Source organism: Giraffa tippelskirchi, chromosome 12 (genome assembly GCF_054371585.1).
Source record: "Giraffa tippelskirchi isolate mGirTip1 chromosome 12, T2T-mGirTip1v1.2.pri, whole genome shotgun sequence".
NCBI lineage: Eukaryota > Metazoa > Chordata > Mammalia > Artiodactyla > Giraffidae > Giraffa > Giraffa tippelskirchi.
The window spans coordinates 1,765,411-1,787,967 of record NC_137286.1 but is presented as its reverse complement, the minus strand read 5'-3'; the positions used below and the strand labels follow the sequence as shown (position 1 = coordinate 1,787,967).

General features: G+C 50.0%; 1 protein-coding gene and 1 long non-coding RNA gene across 5 annotated transcripts in view; one reads left to right on the top strand and one right to left on the bottom strand.

Moving 5' to 3' along the window:
* Positions 1–5,908: 5,908 nt before the first annotated feature.
* On the bottom strand, positions 5,909–22,130 carry LOC145529046 (uncharacterized). The gene is made up of 2 exons (XR_014070863.1): positions 21,878–22,130; positions 5,909–7,969 (listed from the first exon to the last, which is right to left on the bottom strand). It is a non-coding gene; the product is annotated as an uncharacterized LOC145529046 (long non-coding RNA).
* Positions 22,001–22,557, top strand: part of ASPG (asparaginase) — a 32,113-nt gene continuing 31,556 nt past the window's right edge. For 3 of the 4 annotated variants that reach the window (XM_081548540.1, XM_081548539.1, XM_081548538.1), the window contains exon 1: positions 22,006–22,136. The gene's annotated coding sequence lies outside the window, so the exon portion shown is untranslated. Of the gene's footprint in view, positions 22,137–22,557 lie in introns of all 4 variants that reach the window. The other variant, XM_081548537.1, reaches the window with a different exon arrangement.

The following is a 22,557-nucleotide window of genomic DNA, read 5'->3' as shown; positions in this document are numbered from 1 at the left end:
GTTTGTTTCTGACAGTTTTTAGTCACAGGAGATTAAAATGTATTTTGTTCTTAAGAAAATAATCCAAACTTCTAAAACTGTTAAGGGAGTGTTTAGTCCAGTTCAGTTGCTCAGTCGTGTCCAACACTTTGCCTCCCCATGGATTGCAGCAGGCCAGGCTTCCCTGTCCATCAACTCCCCAAGCTTACTCAAACTCATGGCCATCGAGTCAGTGATGCCATCCAACCCTCTCATCCTCTGTCGTCCCCTTCTCCTGCCCCCAATCCTTCCCAGCATCAGGGTCTTTTCAAGTGAGTCAGTTCTTCGCATTAGGGGCCAAAGTGTTGGAGTTTCAGCTTCAGCATCAGTCCTTCCAGTGAATATTCAGGACTGATCTCCTTTAGGATGGACTGGTTGGGTCTCCTTGCAGTCCAAGGGACTCAAGAGTCTTCTCCAACAGCACAGTTCAGAAGCATCAATTCTTCAGTGCTCAGGTTTCTTTATAGTCCAACTCTCACATCCATACATGACTACAGGAAAAACCATAGCCTTGACCAGATGGACATTTGTTGACAAAGTAATGTCTCTGCTTTTTAATATGCCGTCTAGCTTGGTCATAACTTTTCTTCCAAGGAGTAAGTGTCTTTTAATTTCATAGCTGCAGTCACCATCTGCAGTGATTCTAGAGCCCAGAAGTCTGACACTGTTTCCATTGTTTCTGCTTCTATTTGTCGTTACTTTTATGAGATGGTTTCAGCAACAGAGCAGAGCCCCTGTAAATACAGCAGCCAGCGAGATCGGAGTTAGCTCTCACACGGGTGTGAGCAGCTGGAGGGACGGGCTGGACCGGCCAGTGGGCGGCGGGAGGAACGGTCCTCCTGAGTGGGGCGGCCTGTGAGAAGACACCAGCCGCGCTGGGGTTTGGTCCGCCGGTGGGGGGTGAGCAGGAGCTCAGGTGGGGGACTCGGAAACCCCCCTCTCGGCGCGGGGAGGACTTCTGTAGACCGGGGCCTGGCCCGGCGCTGCCCTGCGCCTCCGCAGGTCCGCCGGGCCAGCAGCCTGGAAGCCTGCGGACGCGCGTGTGCCGGGCCGCGTGGCTGCGTCCGTCTCAGCCCCGCGTCCCTGGCCTCCGGGCTCGCTCGGCTGCGACGGGGGCAGCCCTGAGCCAAAGCGCCCCTGCAGGTTTCCGGGGAGTGCGCTTCGCCCGCAGCGCAGCGGCCTTCCTCCGCTTGAAGGGTCAGGCCTCAGCTGCTGCCCGCCGCCGGGTGGGAGTGGCGGGCCGCAGGGGGAGCAGGCACAGTGGGCGGGCCGGCTCGGGCCTGGGCTGCCGGCGGCTTCTTGCTTGTTAGCGTTTGAGTAAATGTTCTGTGAGTGGAAAATTAAATAGTACCGAAAGGCTTGTGTAAAAAAAGGGGGGGACCTCCCTGGCCATCCAGTGGTGAAGACTGTGCTCCCGGCGCAGGGGGCTGGGTTGGATCCCTGGGCAGGGAACTAAGATCCTGCAATCCACAACCGAGACCCAGTGCAGCCAAATAAATTAATAAAACATCCAATTTTTTGATTTTTGTGGTTCTGCCCTTCAAAAAACAATTCTAACTCTTACCTTTTTTTTTTTTCCTAGAATTGCCTCCATCTTAAAAAGTATTTTATTGAGTAAATTATGCTTTTGCCTCGTTTCACCTTAGTGGTTAATTGCTTGCTGCTGTAACGGATGGAGGCGGGGCTCTTTCCATCCTTCTGCACCTTGTTTGGAGAAGGCAATAACACCCCACTCCAGTACTCTTGCCTGGGAAACCCCATGGACAGAGGAGCCTGGTAGGCTGCAGCCCATGGGGTCTCGGAGAGTCGGACACGACTGAGCGACTTCACTTTCACTTTTCACTGTCATGCACTGGAGGAGGAAATGGCAACCCACTCCAGTATTCTTGCCTGGAGAATCCCAGGGACGGGGGAGCCTGGAGGGCTGCCGTCTATGGGGTCGCACAGAGTCGGACACGACTGACGCGACTAAGCAGCAGCACCTTGTTTTCCAACCCCCAACACAGGATCCATGTTGCTGGTTAAATCAGTCATCATTCTTCATCACATTAACTTTGTACAGGCTGTTTTCTAAAAAAACAGTATATTTGATAGCATGTCTTTCCATATAACTTTGATTTAGAGGGTAATTGCGATGCTTTTCATGTGCACAATTCTCTGCTGACATATTAAAGTTTTTTATGATCTTGGTGAGTCATACATGTCCCTGGTGTGAGATGAAGGGGTGTTAGAGGGTAGGTAGCAGAGTCCGCCTTCTCCCCACCAGCACTGAGCTGTCCCCAGAGGCAGCCGTGGTCTCTGCACAGTCCTATGGGGGTTTGTTAAGCACGTCCTGTTGCTCAGGGGCTTTGACAACCTCAGGGAGCCAACCCTGGGGAGTGGAGACAGGAGGCACAGCCAGGCCGGCAGTGGTGAGTGCCCAGAAGGCCGGTGAAGGGAGCGGAGGGGGCTGCGGGGGGCTGCTCTCCCGGGACAGGGCGGCCCGTTGGTCACAGTCCTGGGAGCTGGGGCTGTGAGGTGTCTGTGCTGCTTGTCAGCTCTGCAGCCATCGCTCCGAAGTAATCACAGGTGATGCTTCGATGAATCAGCGAGGCTGAGTTCCAGCAAAGCTTGATTTATATGAACCAGTGTCGGACCGTGGGTTGTGGTTTGCTGACCTGGCGATAGAGGGCGGGTGCGGGGAAATGACAGCGTCAGGGAAAGCTTCATGGTGAGGGGACAGCGGATAGAGATCTGACCTGAGGGTGCATGGGGAGGAGGAATTCTGGGCAGAGGAGATGAGGGAGCGCATGCTTGGAGTATTTGGAGAGCAAGCCGGGAGGCGGGGCAAGGATGCTTAGGACCGAGGCCATGGGGCGAGTTCACCTTTTCATTCTGAGTGGGGTGGGGCCTCTCAGAGGGGCTTGGGCAGTGATGTCACACCTGAGCTGACGCTGAGAACGACCATCCTGGCTGCTGCACGGGGCACGGGGCACGGGGCAGGCCACTGCAGGTAAGGACTCTCACCCAAGGAGACCCCGGTGCTGAGAGCAGGTGGCCAGCTGGGGCGTGTGTGCCGGAACGCAGCGGTCACAAGGAAGGGGGTTGGATTCGAAACATCCGAGGAACAGAGTTCTCAGGACAGCATTGTGTGGGGATGAGTGATGGCTGCGCAGTCTGTGTCCACGTCTTAACCCCGGGGGCCTCTGTCATGCGATTTTGTCTGGAGAGAGTCTTTGCAGGTCTGATGAAGGATCTCGAGATGAGAAGACCGTCCTGGACTTAGGGTAGGCTCTGAAGCCAGTAACCAGCATCCTCTTAAGAGACACACAGAGGACACAGGAAAGAGGCCGTGTGAAGATGGAGGGGCTGACGAGGCATGGCCAGAGCCCCCAGAGACTGGAGGCGGCAGGGGACCCTCCCCGAGAGCTTTAGGAGGAGCGAAGCCCTGCTGGCCCCTTGATCCCAGACTCCCGGCTCCAGCCCCGCCTCCCGCCCCCGAGCCCCCCTGTGTGTGGTAACTTGTTGCAGCAGCCACAGAAAGCTAATCCAGACGCACTGTCTTCCCCCTTCCAGAGGCTGTCTCTGCGCGCAGGCCCCGGGGCAGCCTGTTCTCACATCTGGCTGTGTGCTGCATACTCCCATCTATGCCTTAATGTCTTCGCTGAATTTTCCTTGTGGATCGTATTTCTAGATCACTACACAGTTATCTCATTCTTCTTAACTGCTTTGTGGTATAGAATTTTATTGATTTTTCATAATTGACTACCTTTTCACATCAGGCACTTAAATATTTAGTAGTCTCACTGTCATATACAGCATTGCAGTGAATATGCTCGTACACCTGTATGATATAGAATAATACGAACTTTAAAATCAGTTTGTTGATATCCATATAACGACTTGCTGGGATTTTGGTTGGGGTGGTGTTGAATCTAGATCATGTTGGAGGGACCTGACACCTTAACAATATTAAGTCTTCCCGTCCACGAACAAGGTTAGAGAAAGAGACATCTCTTTGCCGACAAAAGTCCGTCTAATCAAAGCTATGGTTTTTCCAGTAGTCACATATGGATGTGAGAGTTGGACCATAAAGAAGGCTGAGCACTGAAGAATTGATACTTTTGAACTGTGGTGTTGGAGAAGACTCTTGAGAGTCCCGTGGACTGCAAGGAGATCCAACCAGTCCATCCTAAAGGAGCTCAGTCCTGAATATTTATTGGAAGGACTGAGCTGAAGCTGAAACTCCAATCCTTTGGCGACCTGATGTGAAGAGCTGACTTACTAGAAAAGACCCTGATGCTGGGAAAGGTTGAAGGCAGGAGAAGAAGGGGATGACAGAGGATGAGATCGTTAGATGGCATTACTGACTCAGTGGACATGAGTTTGAGTAAACTCTGGGGGTTGGTGATGGACAGGGAGGCCTGGCGTGCTGCAGTCCATGGTGTTGCAAAGAGTCAGACACGACTGAGCAACTGAACAACAAATCCATGAACGTCGAATATCTCTCCATTTATTTACATCTTCTCTGGTTTCTTACATAAGAGTTTTGTACTTTTCTGTGTATGGGTCATGTACATGTTTTGTTCAATTTGTTACCAAATACTTAGTCTCCTTTTCTTTGGTGCTAATGTAAAAGATACTGTGTTTTAAATATCAAATTCCTATTGTTCAGTGTTGGAATACTGGAAACCACTGGACTTTTTATAGTTTTTTTTTTTTAATCTGACCCATGTTTTTTTAAAGTCTTCATTGAATTTGTTAGAACACTCTTTCTGTCTCATGTTTTGGTTTTTTGGCCCCAAGGCTTATGGGATATTATGTTCCCAACTAGGGATTGAGCCTGCACCCCCTGTATTGGAAGGCAAAGACTTGGTCACCGGACCAGGGAGCCCCAAAACAGTTGACTTTTATATGTTGACCTTGAATCCAGCAGCCTCACTATGATCACTTACTAGTTTCAGTTGTTTAATTCATTCTTTGAGATTTTCTTTATTGATGATCATGTCGTCTGTGAGCAAATGGAGTTTTATTTCTTCCTTCCCAAGCTGTATGCATTTATTTACTCTTCTTGTCTCACTGCAATAGCTATGCAGACTATGAGACATAAAACATACCTTAATCCATTTAATAGAGCTTAAATAAATTATGCTCTCAGAGCACTAAACTAGAAGTCACAAACAGAAAGATAGCTAGAAAATCCCACAATATTTGGAGATTGAACAACACATTTCTAAATAGCATTATTGGTCAAAGAAAAACTCTCAAGAATGGCAGTTATTACCATCTAAAAGTGGGTAGGGACTTCCCTGGTAGTCTAGTGCTTAAAAGTCTGTCTTCCAGTGCAGAGGTCACGGGTTCGATCCCTGGTCAGGAAACTAAGGTCCCACAAGCCATGGGGTGACAACCAAGTCTGAGCGGGGCGACAAGAGACTGTGCCCCAGCAGAGAGCCCACGCACCTGGGCGAAGACCCACAGCAGCCAAATAGTAGCAATAATGATAGTAATAATGAAATATTAAAGGGGATAAAAGCAGAGACATCTTTATACAATTTTGAGCTTCCCTAGTGGCTCAGACGGTAAAGAATCTGCCTGCAATGTGGGAGACCGGCATGGATCCCTGAGTTGGGACAATTCCCTGGAGGAGGAAATGGCAACCCACTCCAGTCTTGTCTGGGAAATCCCATGGACAGAGGAGCCTGGGGGCTGCCATCTATAGGGTCCCAAAGAGTCAGACATGATTGAGTGACTTAACACAAAATTTAATGTGGGAAAAATGGCTCCCCAGTGACAGAAGCTCTGATAAAATTGAAGACAGACACACCTCCCTAAACACTCTCTGCAAGAGAATTAACCCTAGTGAGAATCTTTTGGGAGGGGGAGAAAGCGGAAATGAAAACAACAAAACTACTTTGTTTAGAAAGCTGAGCACACAGTTACATAGATTTAGTGAAACTCATTCCCGAAAATGCTTTTTCAGTGAAACATTCCACTGTTGACATAATGCAAATGTATTTAGATCCACGCCTTGTCAGGATGGTGGCAGGTGGCGGGGGACGCCGTGGAGATGTTTCCTGCCCCATGGCAGTGGGTCCACCCTGTGGCCTGCGCGTCACGGCTGCTCAGCCGCTCCCGGTCCAGCCTGGACAGGCCTTGGCTGTGGTGTCACCAGGCAGCCTTGCAGCCCAGGTCACCGTCCTGGGGGCCTGTTTCTCATCGTGTCCTGGACATTTCATCTCCCTGGAGATTCTCTCTCTGCACACGCAGTTCCTTCCGCTTGGACGGACTTCTGCCCCTTGGTAAACGCCCCCAGGCCCGTCCCTTGTGCTGCGATGCTGTCCACAGGTCTCTGGACTGAAGGAAGTGCCCCGTTTCCCTGTCCCTCTGGGCATCTGGTTTTGCTCCCAGAATTAAATAGTTCCCTTACTCCACAAGCATTTTGGGGTTGCCTTTTAGGGGTTTAGGGTCGAATGACCCAGCCCCGTAGTGAATGCTAAGAGGAGTTTTCACACTGTATTACAGATCTCTTAAGAGTAGAATATGTATTTTATTAATTTCTAAAGACCGGGCACCTACTTGGTATTCAAATGTGATTTGAATAGAACCCATCACCGTCTGGGGAGGGCCTGCCCGCAGCCGTCAGGAGGCGGGAGGCTGAGGGGCAACCCTCTGGTTTAGGGGACCAGGGGGCCTGGGCGGGGGGCTGGAAGTCACGGGTGCACACCGGCCGGCCCGCCTCCACGTCCAGGCTCCGCGGCAGGGAGACCCGCTGGCTGGACCGCGTGGGGTCTTGAGGCCGCTGTAAGGCCACCTCCTGTGTCCTAGGGTGCACTGCCATGATGTCAGTGTGCTGTGCTCAGATGTGAGAGCGATTAGTTAAACGTAAAATGGTGTAGTGAACCACCGCGGCTCTTAGAAGCACAGAAAGAAATTACTGTGAAGGTAAACCACCTCAGAAAAAGGCAACCTTCTAAACCATTGACTGCCTCCTGGTGGCAGGTGCAGGCGCTGGGGAGCGGGGTCAGGAGGCTTTCTGCCTGGAGCTCGCGTGTCAGCGAGGAGACCCAGGGCTCAGAAGGAGCTCCCTCCACCCTCTCGTGGGGCCACCAGGGGCCCTGGTGCGGGGGACGTGGGGGGGCGCGGGGACTTCCCACAGACTCAGCGGCAGAACTGCGAGGGCAGGTGAAGTGTCTGCTGAGGACAGTGGACTTGAGGGGCAACTGCAGCCTTTTTGAGGCCCTGCGTGAAGATGGTCATGATGCCCGCATGACGGGAGGCGGACGGGTCAGGAAGGCTCGGGCGGGCGAGAGCAGGCAGGGGACGCTCGGGGGGGTTCCGACGGGCAGAGAGCGGATCACGTCCTGTCTGCCCTGCGGCGCCGCCTTCCCCGCCCCAACCAACCCTGTTCTGAGAGCCCCCAACACTGAACATCTGCTTCCGAGCGTCCCTGCTCCTCCTGGGCCAGCTGTGAGGGCGGCCCCTGTGGGTCCAGAGGTGAGGGCGGCCCCTGTGGGTCCAGAGGTGGGCACCTGCCGTCACCGGACCGCGGGGTCCTTCGCGGTTTTACACTGGAGATCACGGCGTCAGGCCACGCAGAAACCAGGAGGCCTGCGGCTGGAGTGGTGGCTGAAGCCGCTGTGTCCAGAGAAGCAGGGCTGGGAGGGGCCCAGGGCTTGGCGGACATCTGAGTGCTTGGTTCTGGCCTCGGTCCTGCCTCTGGGCTCTGTGACACCGTCCAGGAGTCTCACAGGCTCTGCTTGCTGGGTAGGCTGGTTTTGGTCAGGGTTTGTCTGAGATCATGCCAGCGGACAGTGGAGCGTGGGGTTTTATACTGAAGACGGTGCCTGGTCCCGTTTCAGCTCTCCAGACTTCTGGCTGCAGGGTGATGAGTAGATGGGGGTGGATGGGAGCAGGACATGAAGTGACCGAGGAGAACAGCTGCTTGGGCGCGAGGAGGAGGCCGACAGTGGAGCTGGGGAGAGAGAGAATGGATTTTCAGAAGCTGAAGGAGCTAGGCTTGATGTGTGAGTGATGGGCAGTGTCCTGCAGTGACCGCTGGGATTCAGGTTAGAGAGTCGGGTCCATGGTGGCGTCCTTTGCCAGGAAAATAACAGATTTGGTGCAGTGAGGGAGAATCTGGATTGGTGCTTAAAGCACCCATGGGTCGTCAAATAAAGATGTGCAAGAAGCTGTGAGGGGCTCTCCTGGTGGCCCAGCGGATAAGAGTCTGCCTGCTAACGAAGGGACACAGGTTCTGTCCCTGGGCTGGGAAGATCCCACATGCCGTGAGGCAACTAAGCCTTCGAGCCAGAGCTACAGAAGCCCGCACGCGCTAGAGCCCGTGCTCCGCAACAGAGTGGAGACCTGCTCGCCGCAACCAGAGAGAGCACACACACAGTAATGAAGACCCAGCACAGCCAAAAATAAGTCAATAAAAATGGTGAGACGAAAAAAGCCATGAGGTGTCTGGAGGTCAGGAGCGGTGTCAGGTGGACGGAAGGGTCTGGGATGGAGCAGTTTACAGGTGGTGGCTGAACTAGTTTATTTTTTTCGTTAGAATTTGATTTCCAAAATACATCTATGACTCTGTCGTGTCTCACCATCTCGGTGGCCACCAGCATCTCTGACCCAGTGACTTCCTGACCCAGTCTCTCTCTGTGGCTTCTGTTCTGTCTCCCCTCTGTCCCACTCTGGGTACCGCGTTAGTCCGTTTAGAAGCAGGGGTCCGATCCTCAGAGCCAGCATTGCACCCGTCACCCAGGGCGTGATTGCTGTGTCAGGGAGACGGGAGGAAACCTCTTGGTGTGGGAAGTACTCGGACACGAGTCTTGAAGGGATGGCCATGGTCACGGGGACCGTGGAAGGGAGGGACCCCTGAGCGGGGACATCAGACAAACGGGGGGGGGGGCGGTGCTGCACCCTGAGGAGACCAGGACACGGGGGTCGGGTAGGCAGGAGCGGTGCGTGCGCGATGAGGGACAAACGTGGAGCTGAAGGGAACGGAACCAAGTACGTTATCGTGTGGGCTGAGCCTTCCCACCAAAGCACAGGAAGCTAACTAGGGCTGAGAAAGAAACTAAACCCAGCTCCACACTGTCTATGAGAACACAGAGTGATAAAAGTTGGACATAAAGGTGAGGGCCCAGGTAACAGAGAAAGGAGAACAAAAAGTGGAATCTGCAGTTGACATCAGACAAGGCGATGTTTAAGGTCAAGTGTGTCGAATTAAGAGGAATATTATGTAATGTAAAAGGCAAAATTAATGGTGTGTTAGGAATATGTGGGCACCAAGCAATGTACTGATGAAATAATAAATACTGGGAGAATTTCATGCAAATACAACAGTAATGGGTGACCTTGGCACTCCTGTGATCGCTCTCCAGCGTCTGATTCACCAGTTAGGATACAGGAATCAGATAATAGAGGCGGTAAAGCTGATACAGTATCTATGTAGAATCCAGCATCCCTCACACTTAGAGTATCCTTTCCCTTAGGTTTGTGAAGTGTTTACAAAAACAGATCCACGTGTGACCACAAAGGAATACTTTTCTCGAATGCGAGTATTTTAAAGGTCATGTTTTGGGGTTCATTGCTGTTGTTCAGTTGCTATGTCGTGTCTGACTCTGTGACTCCACGGACCGGAGCACAGCAAGCTCCTCTGTCCTCCACTATCTCTGGAGTTGGATCAAACCCATGTCCATCGAGTCGGTGATGCCATCCAACCGTCTCATCCTCTGTTGTCCCCTTCTCTTCCGGCCCCCAATCCCTCCCAGCATTAGGGTCTCTTCCAATGAGTCAACTCTTCACATCAGGTGGCCAAAGTATTGGAGTTTCAGCTTCAACATCAGTCCTTCCAGTGAACACCCAGGACTGATCTCCTTTAGGATGGACTGGTTGGATCTCCTTGCAGTCCAAGGGACTCTTAAGAGTCTTCTCCAGCACCACCGTTCAAAAGCATCAATTCTTCAGCGCTCAGCTTTCCTCATGGTCCAACTCTCACATCCATACATGACCACTGGAAAAACCATAGCCTTGACTAGACGGACCTTTGTTGGCAAAGCAATGTCTCTGCTTTTTAATATGCTATCTAGGTTAGCCATGAGCCTGGTGGGCTGCCGTCTATGGAGTCGCACAGAGTCGGACACGACTGAAGCAACTCAGCAGCAGCAGCAGCAGCAGCAGGTTGGCCATAACTTTCCTTCCAAGGAGTAAGCATCTTTTAATTTCATGGCTGCAATCACCATCAGCAGTGATTTTGGAGCCCCCCAAAAATAAAGTCAGCCACTGTTTCCCTATCTATTTGCCATGAAGTGATGGGACTGGATGCCATGATCTTAGTTTTCTGAATGTTAAGCCAACTTTTTGACTCTCTTCTTTCACCTTCATCAAGAGGCTCTTTAGTTCTTCTTCACTCTCTGCCATAAGGGTGGTGTCATCCACATATCTGAGGTTATTGTTATTTCTCCCGGCAATCTTGATTCTAGCTTGTGCTTCTTCCAGCCCGGCGTTTCTCATGATGTACTCTGCATGTAAGTTAAATAAGCAGGGTGACAATATACAGCCTTGACGTACTCCTTTTCCTATTTGGAACCAGTCTATTGTTCCATGTCCAGTTCTAACTGTTGCTTGCTGACCTGCATACAGGTTTCTCAAGAGGCAGGTCAGGTGGTCTGGTATTCCCATCTCCTTCAGAATTTTCCACAGTTGATTGTGATCCATACAGTCAAAGGCTTTGGCATAGTCAATAAAGCAGAAATAGATGTTTTTCTGGAACTCTCTTGCTTTTTCGATGATCCAGCGGATGTTGGCAATTTGATCTCTGGTTCCTCTGCCTTTTCTAAAACCAGCTTGAACATCTGGAAGTTCACGGTTCACGTGTTGCTGAAGCCTGGCTTGGAGAATTTTGAGCATTACTTTACTAGCATGTGAGATGAGTGCAATTGTGCGGTAGTTTGAGCATTCTTTGGCATTGCCTTTCTTTGGGATTGGAATGAAAACTGACCTTTTCCAGTCCTGTGTCCACCGCTGAGTTTTCCAAATTTGCTGACATATTGAGTGCAGCACTTTCACAGCATCATCTTTTAGGATTTGAAATAGCTCAACTGGAATTCCATCACCTCCACTAGCTTTGTTCATAGTGATGCTTCCTAAGGTCCATTTGACTTCACATTCCAGGATGTCTGACTCTGAGTGATCACACCATTGTGGTTATCTGGGTCATGAAGATCTTTTTTGTATAGTCCTTCTGTGTATTCTTGCCACCTCTTCTTAATATCTTCTGCTTCTGTTAGGTCCCTACCATTTCTGTCCTTTATTGTGCCCATCTTTGCATGAAATATTCCCTTGGTATCTAATTTTCTTGAAGAGATCTCTAGTCTTTCCCATTCTATTGTTTTCCTCTATTTCTTTGCATTGATCACTGAGGAAGGCTTTCTTATCTCTCCTTGCTACTTGCTATTCTCTGGAACTCCGCATTCAGATGGGTGTATCTTTCCTTTTCTCCTTTGCCTTTGGCTTCTCTTCTTTTCTCAGCTATTTGTAAGACCTTCTCAGACATCCATTTTGCCTTTTTGCATTTCTTCTTCTTGGGATGGTTTTGATCACCACCTCCTGTACAATGTCACGAACCTCCGTCCATAGTTCTTCAGGCATCTGTCTATCAGGTCTAATCCCGTGAATCTGTTTGTCACTTCCACTGGATAATCATAAGGGATTTGATTTTAGTCATACCTGAATGGTCTAGTGGTTTTTCCTACTTTCTTCAATTTAAGTCTGAATTTTGCAACAAAGAGTTCATGATCTGGGCCACACACAGCTCCCGGTCTTGTTTTTGCTGACTGTACAGATCTTCTCCATCTTCAGCTGCAAAGAATATAATCAGTCTGGTTTTGGTGTTGACCCTCTGGTGATGTCCACGTGTAGAGTCTTCTCTTGTGTTGTGGGAAGAAGGTGTTTGCTGTGACCAGTGCGTTCTCTTAGCAAAACTGTTAACCTTTGCCCTGCTTCATTCTGTACTCCAAGGCCATATTTGCCTGTTACTCCAGGTGTTTCTTGACTTCCTACTTTTGCATTCCAGTCCCCTATAATGAAAAGGACATCTTTTTTGGGTGTTAGTTCTAGAAGGTCTTGTAGGTCTTCATAGAACTGTTCATTCTTCAGCATTACTGGTTGGGGCAGTAATTACTGTGATATTGAATGATCTGCCTTGGAAACGAACAGAGATCATTCTGTCATTTTTGAGATTGCATCCAAGTACTGCATTTTGGACTCTTTTGTTGACTATGAGGGATACTCCATTTCTTCTAAGGGATTCTTGCCCACAGTAGTAGATATGATGGTCATCTGTGTTAAACTCACCCATTCCATTCCATTTTAGTTCACTGATTCCTAAAATGTCGATGTCCACTCTTGCCATCGCCTGTTTGACCACTTCCAACTTACCTTGATTCATGGACCTGACATTCCAGGTTCCTATGCAGTATTGCTCTTTACAGCATCAGACTTTACTTCCATCAACAGTCACATCCACACTGGGTGTTGTTTTTGCTTTGGCTCCGTCTCTTCATTCTTTCTGGGGTTATTTTTCCGCTCTTCTCCTGTAGCATATTGGGCCCCTGCCGACCTGGGGAGTTCATCTTTCAGTGTCATGTCTTTTTGCCTTTTCATACTGTTCATGGGGTTCTCAAGGCAAGAATACTGAAGTGGTTTGCCATTCCCTTCCCCAGTGGACCACATTTTGTCAGAACTCTCCACCATGACCCATCCGTCCTGGGTGGTCCTACATGGCATGGTTCATAGTTTCATTGAGTTAGACAAGGCTGTGGTCCATGTGATCAGTTTGATTAGTTTTCTGTGGTTGTGGTTTTCATTCTGTCCACCTTCTGATGGATAAGGATAAGAGGCTTATGGAAGCTTCCTGATGGGAGAGAGTGACTGAAGTGGAGAATGGGTCTTGTCATTCAGAAAACTAAGATCATGGCATCCAGTCCCATCACTTCATGGCAAATATATGGGGAAACAATGGAAACAGTGAGAGGCTTTATTTTTTGGGGTTCTAAAATCACTGCAGATGGTGACCGCAGCCATAAAATCAAAAGATGCTTGCTCCTTGGAATAAAAGCTATGACCAACCTAGACAGCATATTAAAAAGCAGAGACATTACTTTGTCAACAAAGGTCCGTCTAGTCAAGGCTATGGTTTTTCCAGTAGTCATGTATGGATGTGAGTGTTGGACTATAAAGAAAGCTAAGTGCTGAAGAATTGATGCTTTTGAACTGTGGTGTTGGAGAAGACTCTTGAGAGTCCCTTGGACTGCAAGGAGACCCAACCAGTCCATCCTAAAGGAAATCAGTCCTGGGTGTTCATTGGAAGGACTGATGTTGAAGCTGAAACTCCAATACTTTGGGCACCTGATGCGAAGAACTGACTCATTGGGAAAGCCCCTGATGCTGGGAAAGATTGAAGGCCAGAGGAGAAGGGGATGACAGAGGATGAGATGGTTGGATGGCATCACTGACTTGATGGACATGAGTTTGAGCAAGCTACAGGAGTTGGTGATGGACCCGGAGGCCTGGCGTGATGCAATCCATGGGGTCTCAAAGAGTCGGACACGACTGAGCGACTGAACTGATCTGATAGGAGAAGTATTAACGATCACAAGAAGAGACCAAAGCAAATTGATATGGTCTAGATTCAGTGTGGCCATGGATATTTGCTTCCAGACTATACATTCTGACTTGTCTGAATTCAAAGTAACAGTTGACCACTGCCTCCCACTCTGAAAAGCCCAGGCTTCCTTTTAGGAGCACAGACAGTATCCAAATCACAGAATTCAAGTGACTAATGTCTCCTGAGCGTCTTCTCTCTGCACCATGAAGTTTCCCGAATGTTAAGGACACAAGCGGAGATCTGACCCGGTCCCCGACAGCAAGGTAAGACTCCCTGGAAACCAGAGCAGAGGGGCTGAGAGAGAGATTCAACACCAGGGGAGGGAGTGCTGCAGAAAATAGTGCTCTGTGCTCTGGCACGTTCTGGATTAATCCCTGGATTTGCTTTTGAATTGGAACAATGGTCTTAGAACATTAACTTGAAAAGATTTTTTTTTTTTTTTAAGCAGGAGAGAAAAATGTGCCATTATAACCTCAGAGAAGTAGTATAATGTTGAAAGATGACAGGCAAAGATTTTAGAGGAATCTTAAATTAGGCTGCGCTTTTGAAGACCTGTAATTAGAGACAGGCGCATTATCTCTTACATAATATTTTCTTGCTTAAATTGCATTTCATAATGCGCTCCTTATACTTGGGTTTCAACAAACCTATTCAAGGGAGGGGGACGTGTTTTTCCCTCCTAATTCGAGAGCCGTCGGAGCAGCAGCGCTGCCATCTAGCGACTCTCTCTCAGAACTGCAGGTTTTGTTTCAGCCGCTGTCCGTCTGCAGACAAGGTTTTCTAAATTTTGGCTTGCGACCTGGTAATGGTAGGGAACACCTCATAAATGAAAAAAAAAAATTGGAAATATTGATGAACAATTAGACAAGAAAGCAGAACTTCTTTCAACTTTGTGGAAGCATTTTTATAAACAATTTGGAGAGTTATATAAGTTTATTGTTTGTGTTATTACAAAATAACCTATTTGGGAAGAGTATAAAGTGAAAAGATGTTACCAGGTCTTTTAAAAATGTTTCCTCGGGAACTTCAGTGGTGCTCCAGGGGCTAAGGCCCTGAGCACCCAACACAGGTGGCCTGGGTTCAAGCCCTGGTCAGGGAACTCAATACCACGTGCTACAACTAAAGATCCTGCGTGCCTCGACTGACGCCCAGCACACCTTAATAAAATACTTAAAAAGATAAAATGTCCCCTCCTGTTTTCATATAGAGCTCTAAGTCAGAGATTATTATTTTTTTCTTTTTTTAAAAAATATTTGAGGTATAGTTTACACATGGGCTTCCCTGGTGGCTCAGATGGTAAAGAATCCGCCTGCAACGCAGGAGACCCGGGTTTGATTCCCGGGTCAGGAGGATCCCCTGAAGAAAGGGAATGGCAACCCACTCCAGTATTCTTGCCTGGAGAGTCCCATGGACAGAGGAGCCTGGAGAGCCACAGTCCATGGGGTCGCAGAGAGCTGGACACGACTGAGGGACTGACTCTAGCGCTAGTACTTACACGCAGGGCACACGTGGGTGTGAATCCCAGTCCTGTAAGAGCTGATGAATGCACGCAGCCACACCCTCCCTGAGAGAGGCTGTCTCCAGCAGCACGGGCGCTCCCCACAGAGCAGGCGCTCTTCTGGTCTCTTTGGCTGTGTACTAGGGTTTTCACTGTAGGTTAGTCCTGGCTGCTGTAGACGGTCGTATAAAGGGGATCCTGCAGCACGTCCTCCTCTGGTCAGAGTCCTGTTTGCCCAACATTTTCTGAGGCTCATTCATGTTGCTGTATGAATGAATGATTTGTTCTTTTATTATCCCTTGTATAAAAACACTAATTTATTTATCCATTCTCCTACTGATGTGGATTGCTTTCACTTCGGGCCTTTTGTGAAGAAAGCTGCTGTGAACAAGTCTTTATAGATACACGGTTTCCTGTCTCTTGGATAAACAGGAGAAACACCTACCAGAGGTGGGATTTGAGCATTCTCTGATTGAGGGCGGGAGGAGAAGGGGACGAGAGGCTGAGATGGCTGGATGGCATCACCGAGTCAATGGACATGACTTTGGGTAAACTTGGGGACTTGGTGAAGGACAGGGAGGCCTGGTGTGATGTAGTCCATGGGGTCGCAGAGAGTCAGACATGACTGAGCAACTGAACTGAACTGAACTGAAGTGGTGGGATTACTGAGCAGATAGTGGTTAAACCTTGTAAGGAACGGCCAAATTTTTCACAGCGCTGGCTACTTTGACCTTCTCTTCCTATAGTCTTTGAAAGAAATGTGCTCGTTTCTTTGGGTTAATGAATGAGGGAGGGGCCTTGTGCACGGCACACGAGGCCTTTGGTCGCAGCCTCCGTTGTGCCTTGTGGGGTCTAGTTCCCTAACCAGGGATCCAACCCGGGCCCTGCCCTGGGAGTGCGGAGGCTTAGCCGCTGGGCCACTGGCGGAGACCAGTTCCGGGCATCTTTAGAATTCTGTTTACCCGCACCAAGTAGTTAATCCGCTTTTATTAATCCTTCTCTGTATTGCATTTTACCCGTATCTTCTTTGTGACGTGTTTACTGAAGTCTTAGGCCCCATCTCGGAGGTTGCTTGTATGTCTCTCGCTGAGTTGTAGCAGTTCTTTGTTTAGGGCATAAGTGCTTTGTCAGGTATACGTTTCATGAAAATTTTATCTTAGTGTAACCTTGCCTATTCATTGTATTGTGGTAAAAACACAAACGTATCGCCATCTTAACCACGTAAAAGTGTGAATTTTATTTACCTTGTCGTGAAGCAGATCTTTAGAATTTTTTCATCTTGCACATCTGATTCAACACCACCTCCCCGTTCCTCCTACCCCCAGCCCCTGACAGCTACCATGCTTCTTTCTGTCTCTAAGTTTGGCCTCTTTAAATATCTTCATGAGTAGGTTATACAGTGTCTGTCTTTTTGTGCCAGCCTATTCCATTTAGCCGGAGAAGGCAATGGCACCCCACTCCAGTACTCTTGCCTGGAAAACCCCATGGATGGAGGAGCCTGGTGGGCTGCAGTCCATGGGGTCGCTAAGAGTCGGACACGACTGAGTGACTTCACTTTCACTTTTCACTTTCATGCATTGGAGAAGGAAATGGCAACCCACTCCAGTGTTCTTGCCTGGAGAATCCCAGGGACGGCGGAGCCTGCTGGGCTGCCATCCATGGGGTCGCACAGAGTCGGACACGACTGAGGTGACTTAGCAGTAGCAGTAGCATTCCATTTAGCATAACGTTCTCAAGGTTTATCTGTGTTGTAGCAGGTGTCAGAGCTTCCTTTCTTAAGGCTGGATTGGTCCATTGTGTGGATGGTCACTAAGCTTCGCCACTCATCTGTCACCTCTTGGCTGTTGTGAATAGTGCTGCTCTGTGCCTGGGTGTGCAAGGATGTCCTTAAGACACTGCTTTAAATTCTTTTGGACAAATGCCCAGAAGTGGGATTGATGGATCATACGGTAGTTCCGATACAGACATAAAGGGACAATATAGGTGGTTAAACAGTTAATCCCACTCAGTTCAGTTCAGTTCAGTTCAGTCGCTCAGTCGTGTCCGACTCTCTGCCACCCCATGAACTGCAGCACGCCAGGCCTCTCTGTCCATCACCAACTCCCGGAGTCTACCCAAACCCATGTTCATCGAGTCGGCGATACCATCCAACCATCTCATCCTCTGTCGTCCCCTTCTCCTCCCGCCCCCAATCCTACCCAGCATTAGGGTCTTTTCCAATGAGTCAACCCTTCGCATGAGGTGGCCAAAGTATTGGAGCTTCAGCTTCAACATCAGACCTTCCAATGAACACCCAGGATTGATCTCTTTTAGGATGGATTGATTGGATCTCCTTGCTGTCCAAGGGACTCTCAAGAGTCTTCTCCAACACCACAGTTCAAAAGCATCAATTCCGCGGCGCTCAGCTTTCTTCACCGTCCAACTCTCACATCCATACATGACCACTGGAAAAACCATAGCCTTGACTAGACAGACTTTTGTTGGCAAAGTAATGTCTCTGCTTTTAAACATGCTATGTTGGCCATAACCTTCCTTCCAAGGAGTAAGCGTCTTTTAATTTCATGGCTGCAGTCACCATCAGCAGTGATTCTGGAGCCCAAAAAAGTAAAGTCTGACACTGTTTCCACTGTTTCCCCATCTATTTCCCATGGAGTGATGGGACCAGATGCCATGATCTTAGTTTTCTGAACGTTGAGCTTTAAGCCAACTTTTTCACTCTCCTCTTTCACCTTCATCAAGAGGCTCTTTAGTTCTTCTTCACTTTCTGCCATAAGGGTGGTGTCATCCGCATATCTGAGGTTATTGATATTTCTCCCGGCAATCTTGATTCCAGCTTGTGCTTCTTCCAGCCCAGCGTTTCTCATGATGTACTCTGCATATAAGTTAAATAAGCAGGGTGACAATATACAGCCTTGACGTACTCCTTTTCCTATTCGGAACCAGTCTGTTGTTCCATGTCCATTTCTAACTGTTGCTTCCTGACCTGCATACAGGTTTCTCAAGAGACAGGTCAGATGGTCTGGTATTCCCATCTCTTTCAGAATTTTCCACAGTTTATTGTGATCCACACAGTCAAAGGCTTTGGCATAGTCAATAAAGCAGAAATAGATGTTTTTCTGGAACTCTCTTGCTTTTTCGATGATCCAGCGGATATTGGCAATTTGATCTCTGGTTCCTCTGCCTTTTCTAAAACCAGCTTGAACATCTGGAAGTTCACGGTTCACGTATTGCTGAAGCCTGGCTTGGAGAATTTTGAGCATTACTTTACTAGCATGTGAGATGAGTGCAATTGTGCGGTAGTTTGAGCATTTTTTGGCATTGCCTTTCTTTGGGATTGGAATGAAAACTGACCTTTTCCAGTCCTGTGGCCACTGCTGAGTTTTCCAAATTTGCTGGCCTATCGAGTGCAGCACTTTCACAGCATCACCTTTGAGGATTTGAAATAGCTCAACTGGAATTCCATCACTTCCACTAGCTTTGTTCGTAGTGATGCTTTCTAAGGCCCACTTGACTTCACATTCCAGGATGTCTGGCTCTAGGTGAGTGATCACACCATCGTGATTATCTGGGTTGTGAAGATCTTTTTTGTACAGTTCTTCTGTGTATTCTTGCCACCTCTTCTTAATATCTTCTGCTTCTGTTAGGTCCATACCATTTCTGTCCTTTATCGAGCCTATCTTTGCATGAAATGTTCCTTTGGTATCTCTAATTTTCTTGAAGAGGTCTCTAGTCTTTCCCAATCTGTTGTTTTCCTCTATTTGTTTGCACTGATCGCTGAGGAAGGCTTTCTTATCTCTCCTTGCTATTCTTTGGAACTCTGCATTCAGATGAGAATATCTTTCCTTTTCTCCTTTGCTTTTCGCTTCTCTTCTCTTCCCAGCTATCTGTAAGTCCTCCTCAGACAGCCATTTTGCTTTTTTGCATTTCTTTTCCATGGGGATTTTCTTGATCCCTGTCTCCTGTACAATGTCACGAACCTCTGTTAATCCCCCTAGGAGACTGTAAACAGAAAAAATACGGGAGACCCCTGTAAGTTAATGATTACTCAAGAAGGCAGGTTTGCTTAACCACACAACTGAGCAGGCTGGCTTAGCAACAAAACCATTCACTAGAAGAACGGGACATGCCCCCAGACAATAAAACAATGGTGGTGTGAGACGTACATCCTGCCAGTGAGCTGAGTGAGGTAGGACACGCTCTCTGCACACATGAGAAACGGTCATTTGGGGCCCTAACTTGACCGTGTAGGGACAAGAAAGCTCTGCTGCCCAGCTGGAGGAGGAGCTGATACGGAAGCAGGACGTCTGCTCAATAATGAGGCAGAAGGCGGTCTTTTCCCCCTTCCCACGCTTCCTCTGCCCATAAAACTGCAGCCCGCTGAGTTCTCCACTCACGGCATCCTCTTGACCGCCTGCTTGCCAGCCTCACAAGCATCCTATTCTAATAAATCACTTCTTATCTATCACTTTGCCTCTTGATGAATTTTCCATGCGCTGAGACACAGAGGACTGGAGCTTTCTGTGTGTGCGAGCTCAGTGGTTTCAGCCGTGTCCGACTCCTTGCGGCCCCGCGGACTGTAGCCCTCCAGGCTCCTCTATCCCTGGAATTCTCCAGGCAAGAAGGCTGGAGTGGGTCGCCATGCTCTCCTCCAGGGGATCTTCCTGACCCAGCGGCCCCACAAAACACCACCAAATGGTTTCAGCTCAGGTTTTAATTTTCTGAGGGCCCTCCACGCTGTTTTCCATAGTGTCTGCCCCATTTTAATATCCTACCAGTGGGGCACAAAGTTTCCAGCTTCTTTACTGTCTCACCAATGTTTGTTGTTTGCTGTTTTTATTTTTAATTTGGGTGTGTCCAGTCTTTTGCTGTGGGGGATGGGTTTCTCTCCAGTTGTGGCCCGTGGGCTTCAGAGCAAGCCTGGACTGGATCGTTGCAACCTATGGGGTGAGCTGCCCGACAGCATGTGGGATCTTAGTTCCCCCACCAGGGATCGAGCCTGGGTCCCCTGTGCTGGAAGATTCTTAACCACTGGACCGCTGGGGTGTCTTTCCCCCCCACACACACCTTGGGTGTAGGGGGATATTTCATTGTGGTTTTATTTACATTTCTCTGATGGTTAGTGAGGTTGAGCATCGTTTCAGGTGCTTATTGGTCATTTGTGTATAATCTGGGAAAATGTCTATCGAAGTCCTTTGTTTTGTGATTGTGTTACTTGATTTTTGTTGAGTTGTAGGAGTCTTCTACATAGTCTTACTATTAACCCCTTATCAGATACACAGTTTGCAAGTATTTCCTTTGTTCCTGTAGGTTGCTTTTCCACTCTGTCACCTGTTTCCTTTGACGCACTGAAGTTAAGTTTAATGTGGTCCTATCGGTCTGTTTTCTCTTTTGTCGCCTGTACTTTGGTGTTATGTCCAAGAAACCACTGTCATCTGCAGTGCCATGAAACTATCCCCCATGTTCTCTTCTAGGAGATTTTTTTAACAGGTATTTGTTCACTTGGCTGTGCCAGGCCCCAGCTGCAGCCCGGCGGTCGTCGGCCTCCCTTGCTCCAGGCGGGCTCTTTCCAGTTGTGGCCCCTGGACTCTTATGTGCAGCAAGCAGGGTCTAGTTCCCTGACCAGGGGTCAGACCAGAGCCCCCTGAGCTGGGAGCACAGAGTTTTAGCCACTGAACGATCAGGGAAGCTCCTCTTGTAGGAGTTTTATAGTTTTAGGTCTTATGAACCCATTTTGATTTATTCTTTGTATGTGGTCTATTCATTTTTTAAACAGTGTCTTGAGATGAACAGCAGTTTGGGATTTTGATGTTTATTTTATAATTTAAGATTTTTATGTTATGGTTAGTTCCTTTGAGTTTCCTAAGAAACCTTCGTCTAACCCCAAGTCACAAACAAGCCCCGTCTGTGTTTCCTTCTGGAAAGGTTAGAGGTGAAGTGTTTGACCCATGTCAGGGTGACTTCCGAGCGTGGTTAGGTCAGGGTTGGGGGATGTTTTCCGGGGCGGGGGGATGTTTTCCCTGGTGGGCGTCTGGCGCAGCAAGCCGCAGGGTCCGCTGTCCTGCCGGCAGTGCTGAGAACGCCCTGAAGCTGCCCTGGCTTCCTCTCCGGAGGACACACGTCCTCTCCAGCTGGCAGGGCTTCGGCTCTCAGTTCTCTTCGAGTATTGTTTTCTTTTGCTGAAAAAGCCCTGCTCCCCCCCGCGCCCCCCCCCCAAGATCGGGCTTCCCTCCAGAGGCAGTGTGCGTGCAGTGACCGGTCCACACAGGCTTGAGGGCACCTCCCTCCGCCTCCGGACAGCTGTGCCGGCCGCCCCGAGGCGCTGGGGTCCCGGCGGCCGCGGCCTCACGGGGCTGCACCTCCTCCCTGCGGGGTGTCGTCCGCAGAGGCCCCTCCCCGCCTCCCCGCCCCCGGCCAGTCGCAAGGTGGCCTCTGAGGGCCGGGCTACACCCCACGCCTCCTCCACGTGGGGAGGCGCCGGCAGGGGCCCGACCCTCGGCGGGAGGGGCACGGCGTCCCGCCCTTTCCGGAGCCCCCGGTCACGCGGGTGGCGCAGTCGTGTGTGAGCCGTCTGTCTGCCCTCTCTCGGTTCCCTGACCCAGTTCAAGCTCCCCCTCACCCCCCAAAAGCGATCCCGGGCCCAGCCCCAGCAGGTACCTGGGGGGATCCCCCCAGCCACCCACTCCGCAGACCCCAGTCGAAGGCTAGCCTGTCACCTGGGCCTCTGACCATCCGTACATCACAGGGTCCATGACCCCCTCCTCGGGGTCACTTAACCCGCTGACGTGGCGCACGGAACTCTGGGAAACTCTGGGAAACTCTGTACTTCCGGGATGTGCGGGTCAGCCCGGAAGCGGTGAAAGGACGGGGGAGCCTCACTGACGTGGAGCCAAGGGGCCGGACGGCTCCGGCCACTCGGGTCACGGCGCCCCACGGCGGGGCCGGGAGGGGGACCTGCCTCGCTGCCCTTTGCAGGTGCCGTGTTTTTCACAAACAGAAGGCCGGTGAGCCCCCGTGTTGACGTCTGTCTGAGCCGTGGTTCCGACAGCGTGCGCGCTCTGTGTCACGTCATGGGGACCCTCTCTGGGCCTTCAAGCTGTATCACTGTCCCCACAGTGATGCTCAGGGCGCCCCGCGATCTCGGAAGTTACACTCTCATTTACTGGGGGCACCTCAAGCTGCCCGCACAAAGCCAGCGCCTTGATGGGCACACGAGTGGGAGTTCTGACTGCCCCCCAGGCCGGCTGCCCCCCACCCCCACGCCGCGGGCCTCCCCGTCCCCTGCGACGCAGCAGCACGAAGCCGGTCCGACTCGGGACCCGCCAGCGGCCTCTGAGTGCTCACGCGAGGGGAGGAGGCCCATGTCCCTGCAAGGCTGACGGGGCGCGCCCCGCTC